This window comes from Dendrobates tinctorius, unplaced genomic scaffold, assembly GCF_039654945.1.
Source record: "Dendrobates tinctorius isolate UK_male_01 unplaced genomic scaffold, ASM3965494v1 ptg000028l, whole genome shotgun sequence".
Classification (NCBI taxonomy): Eukaryota; Metazoa; Chordata; class Amphibia; order Anura; family Dendrobatidae; genus Dendrobates; species Dendrobates tinctorius.
The window spans coordinates 20,839,669-20,859,547 of NW_027361696.1; the positions used below are offsets into that span (position 1 = coordinate 20,839,669).

The 19,879-nt window shown below is 45.1% G+C and overlaps 1 long non-coding RNA gene across 1 annotated transcript; it reads left to right on the plus strand.

Annotated features, from left to right (window-relative positions):
* The first annotated feature begins 708 nt into the window (after positions 1 to 708).
* On the plus strand, positions 709 to 2,331 carry LOC141084867 (uncharacterized). Its single transcript, XR_012231149.1, has 2 exons — positions 709 to 954; positions 1,918 to 2,331. It is a non-coding gene; the product is annotated as an uncharacterized lncRNA (long non-coding RNA).
* Positions 2,332 to 19,879: the final 17,548 nt, after the last annotated feature.

A 19,879-nucleotide genomic window follows, 5' to 3' on the forward strand; every position in this document is an offset into this window, starting at 1 on the left:
AAAAATTCTGCCAGGTTATGTAAACTTTTGACCACAACTGTATATACCGTATTGTGTTGTTCCTATTTTGTATCATCTTCGTATATTTTTATAAATGCTGCCTACTTTTCTGGATTAAATATATAAAATGTAATAGCTCTGTTCCTTTTGCTCTGTAAACCGTGATTCTGAAGCCATTCGCTACCTGTAACGGTAAATCGGCCTGTATAAACGATTGGTGGTGGCAGCTGGTTCCTTTTGTTATTCTGCAGTTTAGCACTGAGGTATATATATATATTACATTATGCATTGGAATCGGAGGTGTATGTGTATATACCGTACACTCACTGCGTGTCCCCCAATATCCGGCATAGTAGGGCCTTGTCCATCACTCATCAGTCAAGTGTGTAATTGTCCGACTGTGTTTCTACTGACAAATTGGTGGCAGCGGTGGGATCTGTACAATCTCCCTCCTGTGTACTTGACAAGGGGCAGTACGGAACTACTGTGGGCAGGGGAGCAGTAGACATCACGTGCGGAAACTGAAATAGACTTACTGTAGCTGTGTTATATCAATTGCCATTATTTAAAAAAAACTTGGTCCAGTTAATAATTCCTTTTTAGTAACCTTGGTATCAAGTGAAGTTTATTCCTCCCTCTCTGACAGCAGTAACAGGGGCCCTTTAAAAAGTCATAATAAATAGTCTAATAAACTCCCGTCCTGTAGAACTTCCCCCTTACACATAAAATCGAGCACAGAGTGAACGGAGCAGAGGAAGAAACTGGAGTCTACTGCAACTGCGTATGGAAGGAGACAATAGGGAAATGTATCAGCAGACTTCAGATGTGGTGACCATGCAGCCTGGGCCGGTATCCTACCAGATCCCACCGAACGATTATCTGGGGTGGTCCATCGCCAACCTGCTGTATTGCTGCCTGCCTCTAGGACTTGCAGCTATCATCTACTCTTTGAAGGTAATTAAAAAAAAGTAAAGTGTTTTATTAGAGATTTTTCCATCATTTAACCCTTCCAGAGCCAGGCTATCTTGCGTCAACAGAATCACGTTTTTCTTTCAGATTTTTTCATTATCGCCACAATTTTTTTTATGTCTCTGTTAAATAGATGTAGAAGTATCTGCAGGAAAATCCACAGCTCATAATCTGCACCAAATCTCCTGATTCATCTGTTGACGTCACTAATAAATGAAAGGAATAAAATTGCCCCTTCTTCTGCTGCTGACCTCGATCCCAGCATCTCTGACTGCCTGCAGTGGTGACATAAGAAGAGACATCATGCCAAGAGGCTGGGATGTCAAAAATCACTGGGGGAGGGACAAAACTGACAGAAGAGATGGTGATGATGGCTTTCTAGAAGGGTTAATTGGAAAAAATCTTCCATTGTTTTTTTTTAGTTTATTTTTAATGCATTTAGCAAGATGCCTCTTTGTTATAGATCAAAGTTTCAGCTGACACCCAGTGTGAATGACACAGGCTCAGCTCCTGAGCCCGCACATACATGTACTGTCCGTCCTGCTGTGACGTCTTCAAAGCTTCCAGGGGTCAGCCAGGGGAAAGAGGAAGTCACTGACCCCGGGCACCTGAATTTAACACCTGTAGGTGTGGTTGGATGCTCCTTCCCCTTTAATCCCATTGGTCAGTTGGGCATCCTACTTAATGCATCACCTGGGGAGTGGTGGAAGGGGGGAATTTGGCACTGGCCGCATTTGACTCTATTTTAGCCATGGTGGGATCCACAGTCAGAGACACGTTCCTTATGCAGTACCATGCCTGCCATTCTCATACTTTTCGTGCTGCCCATCTTTGTTATGTTTTCATTATCACACCTACAGTGTTACCAATATTTTGCAAAAAGAAATCTAATTAACAGGTCATTTTATGCTTCTTATGCCATCAATAAATCAATCCTTTAATTTACAGACCCGCGATGCCAATCATCAGGATAACACCGAACTGGCCGCCAAGCGCTCCAGAATTGCTTATGCCCTAAATATCTCTGCATCAGTGATCGGGATCATCGGAAATATCGTCTTTGCAACCATTAATTTCAACAGAAAAAGATAAATCCTTACTATTTTTAAAAATAAATACAAAAAATTCTGAACATATATCACTGTATGTGTTATTGGTTGTTAATCTCTTTTACACGGTCACTGACGGATTCTGGGATCAAGTTTTCATGACGCTTCGCACTTTAGGTTAGTGGTAAAATGTGGTCAATATTCATTCAGACTTTTTTTTATAAAAAAGGAAATTACAGACAATTTTGCAAGTTTTAAAATTTGAATTTTGCTTGTGAATCAGACATAATGAATAAATGATATTTGCAATATATTTAGTATTCCTTAGTGTCTTTTTTTTTTTTTTTAAAGCGTCCTTTGGATTTTTGGAGGGAAGTTAGAGGGCTGGTATGTTTTGCTGCAAATTTTCACATTTTTTTAAATATTTAAAAAAAATCTCCATTTTTAAGAACCAATTCAGTTCTCAAAAAGTCTGAATTGGTCCCAAAAATTGACACACCTCAAAGTCTTCAAAACAGCATTTAGGAAGTTTGCTATCCTGTTAGTGAGCTTTACTGGAATTAAGGAGAAGAAGATATGAAATTGTAATTAATTTTTTTTTTAATTTGCGGCTGATAACAGAGAAACACCACTCCATATTTATTATTCTGATGATCATGGTCAAGACATTTATCTAAGGGTACAGTGAACATGTTGACTCCTCGGAATTCTCATAGGATTTAAATATTTTGCGCCTGGAAAATATTTTCTTACAATGATATTTAGCTGAAGCCCCAAAGTTATTAATGTCAATGACGTGCATCACATACTGCTTAACCCCAATGGGATGGAATCAGTCTTGGAAGAAGGCAGAAGAGCATAGGTGAAAGGACCAGGCGGTGGGGCAGGTGTCAGGAAAGCCAAGAAGACATGAGTAAAACATTTTAGTGGGGTTATTTTGTAACCCCATTCAGGCACCAAGTGGCAGCAAAATTGCCAATATTTTGCTTATTATGCAGATGCTCCAGTCAAATGTCTACCATATATTTGTGTCATCTGAATAACCGTAGAAGCACAACATAAAAATAACAGCACAACCAAACTAACACCTAAGTACAGTACCCGAAGCAAGCTAACACTTAAATATAACACCAGAACAGAGCTATCAAATACAGCACCAGAACCAAGCTAAAACCTAAATAAACACCAGAATTAAACAAACAACTAAACACAAATCCAGAACCAAGGTAACAGTTAAATAAAGCAGGATAACTATACTAACATCTAAACACAACACCAGAACAAAGATATCACCTAAATACAGCACAACAACCAAGGAAACACCTAAATAAATCGCCAGCACCAAGCTAATACTTATAGCTCCACAATCAAACTAATACCTGCAATATATAAAGATCCAGAACCAAGCTAACACTTAGGTAAAGCACTAGAACCAAGGTAATGCCTAAATAAAGCAGCATAACTAATATAATACTTAAACACAACACTAGAACTAAGTTAACATCTAAATACAATACGAGAACCAAGGTAACACCTAAATAAAGCACCAGCACCAAGCTAATACTTATAGCTCCACAACCAAAGTAATACCTGTATAAATCTACAGAACCAAGCTAACACTTAAGTAAAGCACCAAAACCAAGGTAATGCCGAAATAAAGCAACAGAAGCATAACTAATCTAACAATTAAACACAACACTAGACCTAAGCTAACACCTAAATACAGCACAAGAAACCCAGGTAACACCTAAATAAAGCACCAGAAACAAGTTGACACCATAATAAAACTAATAGCTAAATAAAGCAACAAAACCAAGCTGTCACCTAAATAAAGCACCAAAACCAAGCTAACTCCTAAATATCACATCAGAACCAAGCTAACACTTAAATAAAGTAACATGATAAATCTTATACCTAAAACAGCATCAGAACTATTTATATGCAACTAAAGAATTAACCTTACTCCTAGATACAGCACCAGACTCAACACCTAAACACAACAGAACCAAGCTACCACCTAAATACTGTATCAGAACCAAAGTACCATATATTTTGCTTTATAAGACGCACTTTTGTTCCCCCAAATGTGGGGGAAAGTGGGGAGTGCATCTTATAAAGCAAATCCGTGTGCCGCTGTGCTATAGAGTGGGGGGGTGGCTCTGGCGTGGAGTCAGGGCGCTGGGGTGGGCTGGATGGGGGCTGCAGAGACAGCGGGAGGTCCTGTGCTCCCGCTCATTAGCCTCATGTAATATTCACTGCATCCGCTGTCCATCACCTCGGTGCTGAAACAGCGCCGAGTTGGTAGACAGGGAAGCGGTGCATATTACATGTGCCTGCACTCACCCCCAGTCACTATAGACACCTACTGATGATCGCTCCTGCTCCCAACTCCCATGTAGCTTTCCTGTGTCGAGTCTGCTGTCATCCTCCTCCTGCAGGGCGAGCGGCAGCAGCAGCTCATTCAGGCAGCTCATCGCTTCAGGACTTTGCATGATGTGACCAATAGGACCTGTGGTCACATGACTCCCAGTGTCACATGACTGCAGCTGAGCAGCGCCTATTGGTCACATCATGGAAGGTCCTGTAGCAACAATGAGCTGCCTGAATGAGCAGCAGCTGCGCGCGCCCTGCAGGAGGAGGATGACAGCAGACTCGACACAGACACAGGTAAGGCCTGTTTCACACTTACGTTTTTCCTGTGCATTGGCAGCCGCTAAAATGGCGGATAACGGATCCGTGGGCGATGAAACACCAACGGGAGCCACCGGACCGTTGGTGCTCCAGAATCCGCCGATTTCGGAATTTTAAAGGAACCGCGGCTGAAAAGAAAAAATGACTACCGGCGATGTAGCGGTCAGAGGAGGCGAGATCTCGGGCGATGTCGCGGTGGAGGCGAGATCTCGGGCGATGTCGTGGTGGAAACGAGATCTCGGGCGATGTCACGGTGGAGACAAGATTTCGGGCGATGTCGCGGTGGAGGCGAGATCTCGGGCGATGTCGCGGTGGAGGCGAGATCCCAGGCGATGTCGCGGTGGAGGCGAGATCTCGGGCGAGGAGGTGAGATCTCGGGCAAGGAGGCGGTGAGTGGAGGAGAGAGAGAGAGATTTTTTATCCAGCAGCCAGATTGGATTTAGGGATAAACATGTTGCAAAAGAGGAAGATACGGATCCGGACAACAAAAAAAGTTGCATTGTCCGTTCGGTGATCTCAGCGGACGCGAAAATTTTGGCGGATCCGCAGAAATACGGATGCAACGGACGATCCTCAGTCAAAATCCGCCGATAATGAAAGTCAATGGGGAAAAAAACGGATCCGCCAAGATAAATGGCGGATCCGTTTTTTTAGCAAATCGGCGGTTTTGACTGATGGTGACAAACAGATGTGTGAAACAGGCCTAAGCCACGGGAGAGCTGGCATCAGGAGCCATCATCAGTAGGTGAGTTAACTGTTTATTATTTTAGCATGTGCTTGCCAGCAGGGGGGAAATATAGGGACGGGAGCCATGTGTGCCAGCAGGGGGAAATATAGGGATGGGGGGACAATGTGTGCCATCAGGAGGAAAATATATGAACGAGGGGCCATGTGTGCCAGCAGTGGGGAATATAGGGATGGGGGGCAATGTGTGCCAGCAGGGGGAAATATATGGAGCCCCCCTCCATATATTCCCCCCTGCTGGCACACATTGTCCCCCCTCCATATATTTCTCCCTGCTGGCTCAATGTGTGCCAGCAGGGGGGATTATAGGAACGGGGGGACAATTTGTGCCAGCAGGGGGGAATATATTGAGGGAGGGACAATGTGTGCCAGCAGGGGGGATTATAGGACCGGGGGGACAATGTGTGCCAGCAAGGGGGAATATATGGAGGGGGGACAATGTGTGCCAGCAGGGGGGAACATAGGGACAGGGGGCCATGTGAATGCCAGCAGGGGGAATATAGGGATGGGGGGCCGTGTGCGTACCAGCAGGGAGGCATATAGAGAGAGGGGGGCCATGTGAGTGCCAGCAGGGGGACATATAGTGACCGGGGGGGCCATATCCAGGATAGGATGGGGGGGCTATGTGCCAGCACAAGGGGCAATGTGCCAGGATGGGAGTTATATAAATACCAGGATGAGGGACATATACGGTATATGATTTGAAAGATGGACAAAGTTTCAGAACCAAGCTAGCATCTAAACAGAGTGCCTGACACAACCTTTCACCTAAATAAAAAATCATAACAAAGCTAACACCTTAACACAGAACAAAGCTAATAGTTAAATAAGGCACCAGTACCAAACTAACTCCTAAATACGGCACCAAGACCAAGCTAATAACTAAGTAAATCACTGTGACCAATTAAACACTTAAATAAAGCTCTAGAACCAAACACCTGAATAAAGGTCCAAAACCAAACTTACAACAAACTAAAGATCCAGAACCAAGGTAACACTAAATTATAAATTATCACACCGGAACGAAGCTAACACCAAAATAAAACACCAAAACCAAGGTTGCGCTTAAATACACTTGCACTTAAATCGTATAGCATCAGAACCAAGCTAACATTTAAATACTGCAACATAATTATGCTTACTCCTAGATACAGCACAAGAATCAACATCTAAATAAAACTCAAGAACTAAGCCAATGCCTAAATAAAGCACCAGAACCATCTAATTAAAACAAAGAAATCAAGCTGACCCATACTGTAAATATTCCTCCAGAAGCAAGCTAACATCTAAACAAAGCACCAGAACAAAGCTAACACCAGAATAAAGCACCAGGACAAAGCTAACTCTTAAATAAGGCACTAAAACAAAGATAACATATAAATAGTGCCCTAGAAAAAAAATATAAATAACAAACAAGAATCAAAATAGACCACCCATCACTAGGCTATCTCTTAAATACAGCACAGGCACCAAGTGAGCAAATAAAAACAGCACCAGAATTAAACTAACAGCAAATTACACCACCAAAACACAGGTAACAACTAAATATTGCACTAGAACCAAATTAACACCCTAAAACACAAGATTCAAGATAACACTTAAACTAAAGCACCAAAGCCAAGGTCACACCTAAAGTCATCTCTAGAAATAACCTTATGCATAAATAAAACACTAGAACTAGGCTAATAAATAAATAAATCACAAGAAACAAGGAAACACTTAAATAAAATGCCAGAACCAAAAGAACCAAAGCTAACACCAAAATTAAGCGCCAGAACCAAATTAATACCAAAATAAAGCACCAGTACCAAGCTAATTCCGGAATACAGCGCAAGAAACAAGCTCACACCTAATTTCAGCACCGAAACAAAAAAAAACAAGCTAAGGCTACTTTCACACATCAGTTTTTTGCCGTCAGGCAGGATCCGGCTATTTTTAGAAAAAACGGATCCAGCATAAATTTTGGAGAACTGTAGAAACGGATCCGTTTTTTTGCTGGATCCGTCTAGCAGGTTATATCTGTTTCCTGGGGGCTGGCCAATTGGATCTGAGCATGCGCAGACTTAAAAAAACGGATCCGGTGGCTGGATCCGTCTTTTTCTGGATCCGGCGCATTCCGGCACCCATAGACTTTCATTGTAGCAAAAAGCTGGAAGCGTCGGATCCGGCGCTTCCGGCTTTTTCGCCGGAGACAAAAAACGTTACAGTAGCCGTTTTTTCCAGATGCCGGAATGAGGCAAGTTGCCGGATCCAGCAAAAAACGGATGAAACGCAATGCCACCCGGCGCGATCCGGCGCTAATGCAAGTCAATGGGGAAAAACTGGATCCGGCATTGCATTTTGCCAGATCCGGTTTTACAAAAAAAAGCCGGATCGCGCCTGACGGCAAAAAACTGATGTGTGAAAGAGGCCTTAGACCTAAATACTGCACTAGAATAAAACTATAGCCTAAATAAAACACAAGAATCAAGCTAACTTCTAAATAAAGCATCAGAATTCTGAACCAGAGCAACATTTAAATAAAGTAAATGATCCAAGCTAACACTTAAATACAGCACAATAAAAAGCTAACAACTAAATACAGCTCTAGAGCCAAGCTCACATCTAATTTCTGTACCAAAACAAAGCTAACACCTAAATACTGCACATAACAAATTAACACCTAAGTTAAACATAAGAATCAAGCTGATGCCTAAATAAAGCAATAGAACAAAGCTAACAACTAAAATACATCTCCAGAACAAAACTAATACATAAATAAAACACCAGAAAAATGCTAAGTGCTGACACCAAAATAAAACACCAGAATTTAGAACACCTAAATTCTGCATAAGAATCAAGCTACTCCTAAATACAACACTACAGCTCAGGTGTAATCAAGCTAACACCTAAATTAAACAAGTAAAACTAAGCTACAAAGTGGGCGTTTCCCACGGACACATGAATACACGGCGGAGCCCCAAGGAGCACTTTAAAACTCGCACATGACGTTCCACCGGAAGTGATGTGCTGGAAGCTGACCGGAAATGAGGTAATTTCATGAGGTGATTGTGACGGAACCAGGAATGCTTCAGATCCATCATCGTGTCCTCTTCTGACAGCGCGGCCAGCAGGATCACCTTGGAATCAGGGATGCCGGCTATGTGAGCAGATCATGATATGTCCTGCACCGGGAGGCTCAAGTGGGCACTTCAATGGGAGTCGGGCTGCTATAGTATCTTTATACAATCTTTCTTTCTTTCTGTTTCTTTATTTCTCTGTTCTTTCTTCCTCTCTGTTTCTTTCTCATTCCCTGTTCTGTCTTTCCCTCTCTTTTTCTTTCTCTCTCTCTGTTCTTTCTTTCTCTAATCTTTCTTTTTTTCTTTCTCTCTCTGTTCTTTCTTTCCCCTCTTTCTTTCTTTCTTTCTTTCTTTCTGTCTTTCCTCTCTGTACTTTCTTTCTTTACTTCTTTCTTTCTCTACCTCTGTTCTTTCTCAGTCTCTCTCTGTGTTCTTTCTTTCCCCTCTTTCTTTCTCTCTATCTCTCTCTTCTTTATTTCTTTCCCCTCTTTCTTTCTTTCTCTCTGCTCTTTCTTTCATTTTTTTCTCTTTCTTTCTTTCTTTCTCTTTCTTTCTCTCTCTGCTCTTTCTTCACATCTTTCTTTCTCTCTATTGCTCTGTTCTTTCTTCCCCCTCTTTCTTTCTCTCTCTGTTCTTTCTTTCTCTTTCTCTCTCTATTCTTTCTTTCTTTCCCCTCTTTCTTTCTTTCGCTCTCCCTCTGTTCTTTTTTTCTGTCCCCACTTTCTTTCTCTGTTCTTTCTTTCCCCTCTTTCTATCTGTTCTCTCTCTGTTCTTTCTTTTTTCTTTCCCCACTTTCTTTCTCTTTGTTCTTTCTTTCTCTCTCTCTGTTCTTTTTTCTGTCCCCGCTTTTTTCTGTGTGTTCTTTCTTTCTCTTTTTCTCTGTTCTTTCTTCATTTCCCCTCTTTATTTTTCTCTGTTCTTTCTTTCTCCTTTCTTTCTCGCTCTCTGTTCTTTCCTTTGCTCTCTGTTCTTTCTTTCTTTCTCTCTCTATTCTTTTCTTTCACTCTCTGTTCTTTCTTTCCCCTCTTTCTCTCTGTTCTTTCTTCTTTCTCTCTCTGTTCTTCTCTCTGTTCTTTCTCTCTCTGTTCTTTCTCTCTCACTCTCCTTTCTTTCTTTCTCTCTCTATTTTCTTTTTCTTTCTTTTTTTTTCTTAGTACCAGTCAGTGTGCCCACAGTACCAGCCACTGTGCCCATAATGCCAGCCACTATGCCCCTACTAACAGTCAGTGTGGTCAGCAGTGCTAAATGGGTGTGACTGGGCATGGACATGGGTGTGACTAGTCGTGAAATGGGTGTGGTCGGGGCGTGGCCTAATATTTGCGGCACACGCTGCGACCTTTGTCCCTCTTTCCCTTCAAAAGTTGGGAGGTATGCTGTCATGTTGCTCTGGTCGTCGGGAGGATGGCCAATAAAGAGGACCTGTTGAACATACACCGGTTTCTGTCTCCACTCTGTTCGTGGCGAAAAAGGGTCCATCCCCTGTCGGCGCACGTACCTACACAGTCGACACTGATCCTGCTGTGCGCTCCTGAGCTCCCAAGAGCCAACACCTCTCCACCCAGGGACCTGCTCTCTCTCCTACCCATGGAGGGAGTGGGTTTCCTGGGATGAGCAATGGAGCTAAGTCCCAGGCTTCTGTTTCCCGGAACAGGCTGGCGGGGAGCAGAAGAAACGCGGGACACAGGGGTGAGATGCTCCACCAGGAGTCGCAGCAATGTGACTCCTACTCCGCCCAGGTCTGCAGAGACCCAGAGAAGCCACAAGGCTTCCAACATGGAGGAGAAGCCTGCGAGCAGCGTGCAAGATGGCGGTCCTTCTGGACAAAAGTTGAGTACTCATGGAGGTGAGGCCAACCTCACTGAAGAAGTTTGGGGGCTGCAGAGGTCCTGGGAATCTGTGTCCACCTATGCCTCCTGGGTCATGAACCACCTCCGTGAGTATGAAGATGCGAGTAAGACCATCAAGAGGCTCTGGGAGGAGCTGCGCTGCACAAGCGCTAAAGTTGCAGGTTCCTCCAAACCCAGGAAGACACAACTCCAGGCAAAGGTAAAGAGACTTACACTTGAAATTAATGAGCTGGAGGTGAGGAAAGCTTTTATTAGAGAAAAAAGTGGACCATTTAAAGAAAAACTGCTCAATGAAGACGGATTCAGAAATATGGCTGATAACAGAGAGCAAAGGCAGTTGGGGCTGCACCCTGAGAGCCAGGTGGATGATGATGATGATGACCAGCTGAAAACCCCATCTGGCAGCCTGCAAAGTCATCCACAGGCCACGTGCAGTGAGCTCTCTGCAGGACAGGCGACATACACGATACGATATGATACACTTTATTGATCCTGAGGGAAATTATGGTATCACAGCAGCGTTACAACAGCATTACAAACAAAACATTACGAACAGCATTAATACATTACATTACAAACAGCATTACATAGAATAATTACTAGCGTTGAGCGAAACGGGTCGGCCAAATTCAGAAGTCGCCGACTTTGGCTAAAGTCGGGTTTCGCCGATCGAAACCCGACCATAGCGTGAGGTCGGCCATGAGGTCGCCGACTTGAGCGCCAAAGTCGCGTTTCCCACAATGCTTCCAGCGCCTTTTCTCAGCCAATCATCAAGGACGCACACTGTGGGCATTGAGATTACATAGGCAGCGGCCCCCACCATCTTAGAGAAGGGCATTCAAGTGATTGGCTGGCTTTGTGTGGCATCACAGTGGCTATAAAAGGCCATGACCGCCGACCGCCATGTTTCTTCTGCCGATCTTAGCATAGGGAGAGGTTGCTGCTGCTTATTCACAATAGGGAGAGTGTTTAGGCAGGAAAAAAAAAACTGCTTCTGCTGATAGCGATTTTCACTGTACAACACAACAGTATACTGTAGTGTGCAGTGACAGGGGAGGCTATATTTGTGTGCAGCAGCTCTGTTGGTTATTAGGCTGCCTTATAAGGTTCCCTGATAGCTACATTGCTGTTTGCACACTGCTGTGCAGAGTGCTTTTTTAAAAGAAAAAATACTTTTATTCCTTTTCTCTGCACAATTACCAAGCGTTCATTTTTTCACACTTTTGTGTGCAGCGGCGCTGGTGGTTATTAGGCTGCCTTATAAGGCTACCTGATAGCTGCACTGCTGTGTGCACACTGCTGTGCAGACTGCTTTATTCAAAGCAAATATACTTTTATTCCATTTTTTCTGCACAGTAGTTGCTGAGCGTAAATTTTTGCACACACCGTATAGATGTGTACGCTCCTCACACACTACCATGTACCAGCTGGTATCACGGACAAATACATGCTATATGTGTGTGACTCTGTAAAAAAATAAACGGCGACCATATAGAGGTGTCCGATGCTCAAACAGTATTGTATATCTGCTGTTCTTATTACGGTCACATCTACACAGTCAGCGTGTGTGTGCGTGACACTCCGTAAATACATATACGGACATTTCCATTTCTCCATACACCATATTGAGCTGTCCGGTTCTCAAACAGTATTGTATATCTGCTGTTCTTATTACGGTCACATCTACACAGAGTCAGCGTGTGTGTGTGACACTCCGTAAATACACATTTACGGACATTGCCATTTCTCCATACACTGTATTGAGCTGTCCGATTCTCAAACAGTATTGTATATCTGCTGTTCTTATTACGGTCACATCTACACAGAGTCAGCGTGTGTGTGTGACACTCCGTAAATACATATATGGACATTTCCATTTCTCCATACACTGTATTGAGCTGTCCGACTCAAACAGTATTGTATTTCTGCTGTTCTTATTACGGTCACATCTACACAGAGTCAGCATGTGTGTGTGTGTGTGAGACACTCTGTAAATACATATACGGACATTTCTATTTCTCCATACACTGTATTGGGCTGTCCGATTCTTAAACAGTATTGTATATCTGCTGTTCTTATTACGGTAACATCTACACAGAGTCAGCATGTGTGTGACACTCCGTAAATACATAAGCGGACATTTCCATTTCTCCATACACCGTATTGAGCTGTCCGATTCTCAAACAGTATTGTATGTCAGCTGTTCTTATTACGGTCACATCTATATAGAGTCAGCATGTGTGTGTGACACTCCGTAAATACATATACGGGGATTGACAGTTTCACCAACAATGTTTTCATACACCTTACACAGCTGTACGCTCCTCATACAGTACCATTTCTCTGCTGGTATTTTTGGTACATTTTCCCAAACATGAGGAAGTATGGTGGAAGAGGCCGCGGACGTGGGCGGGGGGGCACTGCTGGTACTGATGGTGGTGGTGGTGCATCGGCTGGTTCTGGCAAAAGCACAATAGCAGCTAAGGCAGGAGGTGTTGAGCCTGCATCATCGTCTGGCACAAGAAGGCCTTTAAGGTTCCCTTTTCTGGGAGTAGGTAAACTGCTTTTAAAGTCGGAGCATCAGGAACAGGTTTTGGCTTACATTGCCGAAACAGCATCCAGCTCTATTGCCTCCTCTTCTGAAGTTACAAAAACTGCAAGCACAGAGTCGTCAGTGCAGGCTTCTGGTCAGGAACAACACCTTTCCTTGTGTCCTTCACCCACACCAAAAGTGAAGGATGCCACAGCACACACTTCAAATTACTCCATGGAGCTCTTTTCACATACCATTCCTGGGTTATCACGTCAAATCCTGAATTCCCCAGTCCAAGATGAATCTGACATGGAGTGCACTGATGCACAGCCACTGCTAGATGATTCTGCTGGTACATTCACCCACAGCATTTCATTGCCCTCGCCGTCTACTGAGCCCGAATCAGACCCTGATGAAACTCAGGTGGCCCTTCCCGCATACTATACCACCTTACACGGTGACACAGAGGAAGGTACAGAGGAAGGAGCATATGACATTGAAGACGAGGTAATGGATGACCCAGTTGTTGACCCGGATTGGCATCCATTGGGGAAAGAGGGTGCCGGTGACAATAGGTCAGAACAGGAAAAGGATCCGCAGCAGGCATCGTCATCGCAGCAGCCGTTATCCGACAGGTCCGTAGCTGTCAAAAATCTTGTTAAAAAAACTAAAAGAGTTGGAGGACAGCTTGGCCAGACGGTCAAATTAGCACAGCGTGCAAGCCCTGAAAATTTGTACCATAGTAGGAAGAGTGCAGTGTGGCACTTTTTTGAACAAAATCCTACTGATGACGCAAAGGTTATCTGTAAGAAGTGCCGAAGGACATTTAGCAGAGGGAAAAATATATGAAATTTGAATACCAGTTGCATGCTTAGACATTTAACCAACATGCACTTGTAAGCATGGACGGACTACAAAAGCTCAGGTAGCACATGTGCACCTGCTCCGACTGAAGTTAGCCGGCAACTCTTCATCGCTTCCCCTACTGTAAGGCCACCACTAAGCACACCACCATCAAGAAATGTTGAGGTGTCGTCGCTACGCCAAAGCAGTCAGGGAATCACAATATTTTCGCGAGGAAACACTGAATCTAGGCCATCAACGCCCTCACCATCACCAACCCCTTCTCAGTCTGTCAGGTCCAACGCTAGTTCCCCCATAAGCAGCTCTCAAGTCCAGATCACCCTACCAGGCACTCTCAGTAGGACAAGAAAGTACTCATCCTCTCATCCGCGTACACTGGCTTTGAACGTCTACATTTCCAAACTGATCTCATTAGAGATGCTGCCCTTGCGTTTGGTTGAAAGCGAAGCTTTCCGAGAGCTCATGGCCTACACTGTCCCACGCTATGACCTGCCCAGTCGGCACTTCTTTTCTCGAAAAGCCATCCCTGCCCTCCACCGGCATGTGAAAGACCACATTGTCCATGCACTAAAACAATCAGTGAGTGGAAACGTGCACCTCACAACAGATGCATGGGCCAGTAGGCATGGCCAGGGCCATTACGTGTCCATCACTACACACTGGGTTAATGTGGTGGATGCAGGCTCCACAGGGGACAGCGGCGGTGGAACAGTGCTGCCTAGCCCACAGTATAGGAAACAGTTGACTGTAGGCATTCGACCCTCCTCCTCCTCCAGAAGCGAAAGCTCATCAACAGAGCGCAGTCGCACGAGCATTCCATCCACATCTGTCAGTGTTGCACACGAGGTGTCCCACTATCGAACAGCTAGTGGTAAGCGGCAGCAGGCTGTTTTAAAAATGATGTCTTTGGGCGACAGCAGACACACCGTGGAGGTACTGGCCGACTACTTGCATCGACCATCTGAGTCATGGCTGGGCAGTCTACATCTTGAGCCAGGCAAGGTAGTCAGTGATAATGGGTGGAATTTTGTGGCAGCCATAGCCCTTGCAAAACTCACACACATACCTTGCCTGGCTCACACCTTGAACCTGGTGGTGCAGTGCTTCCTAAATAATTATCCGGAGTTAACAGCCCTGCTCCATAAGGTGCGAAGACTGCTCGCACATCCGTTGCTCACCTGTCCACTCCAGTCGTATGCAGAAGCTGCAGCGATCACTCCACCTCCCCAAGCACCGCCTAATCAAAGACGTTGCTATAAGATGGATCTCCACCGTGCACATGGTTGAGAGGCTGTGCGAACAGAGGCAGACTGTAATGCATTTGTGGAAGGATACACGGGCAGGCAGTTTGAGGGCAGACATGGAGTTGTCGGGTGTGCAGTGGTCAAAGCTGAAAGACCTCTGTAAAGTCCTTCAGTGTTTTGAGGAATCCACACGGCTGGTAAGCGCAGACGACACCATCATAAGCATGAGCATCCCACTTATGCATCTGCTCATGCAAACTTTGACGCACATTAAGGATCAGGCATCTGCAGCTGTGGAGCAACAGGAGGAGGAGGAGGGAAGCCTTGATGACAGTCAGCCATTGTCTGGTCAGGAAACTGTCGTGGACAAGGTGGAGGAAGAAGAGGAAGATCAGGAGGAGGATGAGGGGGATGATTATTTAGGGGAGGAGGATGCTTCTCAGGGGGAAAGAGAAAATGTGGGAGTGCCAAGGTCAGGTACAGGGTTTGTTCGTGACTGGAGGGATGTGAGTTTGCCAGAAAGTGCTCCTCCACCACTGGCAGTGCAGCATTGACACCCGGAACATTGGCCCACATGTGTGATTATGCTTTGCGGATCCTAAAAAGGGACCCCCGCATTGCCAAAATGATGAGGGATGCCGACTACTGGTTGGCCAGCATCCTCGATCCACGCTACAAAGGCAAATTACACAACATCATGCCACAGGAGAACCTAGAGCTAATATTGGCTAACAAACAAGCAACTCTGGTAAACCGGTTGGTTGAGGCATTCCCAGCACACAGCAGCAGTGATGGTTCTCACACGAGCCGTAGGGGCCAGGGGCAGCTTGGAAGAGGTGTTCGTGGTGCACACATCAGAAGTGGCATTGGAGACAGGGGTTTCATGATTTTTTTGAGGCATTCCCAGAACACAGCAGTGGAGCTGGTTCTCCCACGAGCCGTAGTGGGCAAAGTGGAAGAGGTGTTCGTGGTGCACACAGCCAAACTGGTGTTGGAGACAGGCGTTTCATGACCATGTTGTGGTCTGATTTCTCAAGTACCGCGCACACGACTGCTAATACAGAATCGATTGGAAGTGACAGGAGACAGCAGTTGTCAACTATGGTTAAAAACTACTTCTCCCATATCGATGTTCTCCCTCACAGGTCATTCCCCTTTGATTATTGGGCCTCTAAACTGGACACATGGCCTGAATTGGCACAATATGCCTTACAGGAACTCGCTTACCCTGCTGGTAGTGTGCTATCTGAAAGAGTCTTCAGTGCTGCTGGATCAATCCTGACAGAAAAAAGGACCCGTCTGTCGACCCAAAATGTTGATGATCTAACCTTCATTAAAATGAACCATGCATGGGTTTCAAAGGATTTTGTCCCACCTTCCCCTGATAACACACAGGTTGCCAGAAAAAAGGCTGGCTTTTGTCCTCCTCTTCTTCGGACTTCTCCAATTCCTCCATTTGCAGCTGCTGAAAGTCCAGCCTACACATCAACATATGGCCTTTTTTAAACCTCCCTAACTGGGTTGCCCCCCCCAGGACCGGGGTCACCATCTGACGCACCCGGGCAAGTGCTGTTGCCCTGAACAGGTGTGTGGCCCCACCCTTGGGAAACGGCACTGGCACAGGACCTCTCATAGTACAATAAAGTGTCTCTGACGGTGGGGAGGCCCACTCGCCATCAGACACACTTGCGTACTATGAGGGGCCCTGTGCCAGTACCGGCGGCGCCCATGAGTGGGTCCCCCCTGCTTGCTCAGGGACACAGCACTTGCAATACTTACCTCTCCCTGCTCCACCACTGTGTAGTCTGGCCAATTAAATCCTTCACAGGGATGGCCATTACAAATTTGGTATACTGATCGATGATGGTTAAGATATAGCTATGTCCTGTCCTGCTGGCCTCTACCTTCAGATTACCAATGGCTACCATTTATAATGGACGTCAACTCACAATCGGATGCAGTGGTGCTTTATGATCACCTTTCACAGTTTTGATAGTCACAGACGTGTGACAATCCTGCCACCATTTTTCAATGTCTCCTCTCATGGCAATCCAGTAGAATCCCCTACGGCCTGTGGCTTCTGTGTTTTGCACTCCAAAGTGACCAGACAGATCATGATAGGCAGTGAGGACCATGTCTACAGCTCTCCCTGTGATCACAATTTGATGGAGACGAGTAACAGTGATGGGATCGACGCTACTGTAATACAGCAACCCTTTCTTCACTAATTTGCGTTTTTGCTGTATCCACAGTAAAAGTAATTGAGGGTCAACATCGCCTCTGTGAATTCTCCCGGGAGGTTTTCCCGTGATTAGTAATTCCAACATTTCTGAAATCACTCGAATTTCCGTCTGTACTTTTATCCATCTAGCTTCCTGTAGGGGAGAGTCTGGCCTGGCTTACTGAGACTGAAATATATACGAAGATTTCAAAGTACCCCAACACTGTATACTGGTGTACGTTTCGAATACATTTCCCTTTTTCTCATTTTTTTACTCTGGTGTAATCCATACTGAGCCTGTGAGAGTTTGTGTCTTACTCTGGTAAAATATAAGGATATTTAAAATGACACCAAAACTGTATGCAGATGAACGCTTGTAAAACATTACCCTTTTTCAAGTTTTTATATTCTTGTCTAATCCATACTGAGCCTGTGATTGTCTTTGTCTGAATCCTGAAATATAGATGGAGATTTACAATTACCCCTAGACTGGAAACACCTGGGATCTGCTGATACAGTACCTTTTTCCAACATTTTGTATTACGGTTAAATCCATACTTACTGATAGATCGACCAAGTAATAGAAAACAAAGATGCCCGTATGAAAGGTTCTGCAGCCCTGAGACCACCTTCCAAAGCCCGGATGGACTCAAAGAAACCCGCTTCTTTCGCATCCGGTGACAATTAGCGAAAACGCTACCACTGTGAACGAGATAAAGAATCAGCAATGGAATTCCTAATAAATGCCACCTGAGAAGATGTCACATGAGCATTAAGCGATAAACAAGTCAAATTTAACTGCCGCAGGACTCAAAGCACTGGAGGAGAGGACGCCGTCAAGCTGTTAATGGAACACACAACTCACATGTCGTCACAATTAAAATGGATCCTTCTGTCAAGAAACTCCTCCTTCCATAGGTTCACAGCCACCAGTATAGGCAAAATATCCAACAAAGCAATATTCCTAACAAGGCCCAGCTGAAACCACTCCTCAGGCCACGCAGCCGTGCACCACAGGCCCCTAAAATATGACCCAAAACTCACTCCATCACACGCATCTGTGAACAACTCCAAGTCATCATTTACAACTGCCTCCTCCATGAGCAAAAAACGTCCATTGTATTGCTCCAAAAAATAGTCCCACAATTCCAAATCAGCCTTATGTTCACTGTAAAGCCGAACAAAATGATGCGGAGCCCGCACTCCCGCCTTAGCGCTCGCCAACCGCCGAGAAAAGACCCGACCCATTGTAATAATGCGACAAGCAAAAATCAAATTCACAAGTAGAGACTGCACCTATGTCAACGACAATTTCTTCAACCGTCTTGCCCGAGACACCTCATCCCGCAATGCCTTTACCTTATCCTCTGTCAAACAGAACTCACATTTTACTGAATCAATCACGATTCACAAAAACGATAGGCACGTACAAGGCCCCTCTGTTTTACCGGGAGCAAGCAGTACAACAAAACACTCCGCCACCCATTCCACCGCTCTAAGTAACCTCTCCCAACAACCAGAATTACCTGGACCGATACACAAACAATCATCCAGGTAGTGAATCAAGGAATCAAAAGCCGATACTTCACAGACAACCCATTCGAGAAAAGAACTGAATACCTCAAAAAACGCACAAGACACCGATCAACCCATTGTCAAACACCTATCAACCCAAAAAACACCACCCCAGTAACACACCAACAACTTAATACTATCCGGATGAACAGGGATCAACATAAACGCCGACTCAATATCCGTTTTAGGCAAAAGTGCCCCCTTCCAACATTTCCGGACAAACTTTGCCGCCTCATCAAATGACGTATAAAGCAAAGAGCACAGCTCTGTGTCAATTCCATTATTCACCGACCTACCACGAGGGAAAGACAGATGATGAATGAGCCTGAACTTATTCTGCTGTTTCTTATGCACTACACCCAGGGGCGAGACTACCAAATCCTCAAACGGAGGATCCCTAAACGGCACAGACATCCTTCCCCAACTGTTATGACACCACCTCAGCATATTGGTCAGCTGACCTCAGATTGTTAATCACCCATGGTATCTCAAAAGGAGGGGTGGGAATTTTAAACCCGTCACTGAAAACAGACAACAGTTCTGACTTAACCCCATCCGGAAACCTACTTACATAAGGGACCATCGCGGCCAGTTTCAATGGCGTCTACCCCTTTTGAATCAGCACTCTCTGCTTCTCCTTTCTGCTTCCTAAAGCATCTGGAAGCACCATGCGAGGTTCCTTCGCAAGGGGATCAAAGGTGCTTGAATTTGCAGCAATCTAGCCCCAAATTTACACTGGCCATCATTCAATTGCCAGCAGAGACCCTGCTTCTGGCTGACCGATTGCCCCGACTGACCCCCTTGCCCCTTGTCCACTGCTTTGTGCATTTGATGAACCGGCCCCACCGGCACCCCCAGGAAAGGAATGGCCGAACTTAGTCGGCGTCATAACCTTCAACCACAGACGTATGTCTTTCTTGTCCCACCGAATTGCCGGAAGGAACCGCCTTCCTATGCCTAAACTGTTTGTTGTAACGGAGCCAAGCCTGAACCCCCTACACCCTATAAGCCTCCCCAATCAAATCCAAACAACAAAAAAGAGGAGATCAATTCTCAGGCGCCTTCTCTACAACCACGCTAGCC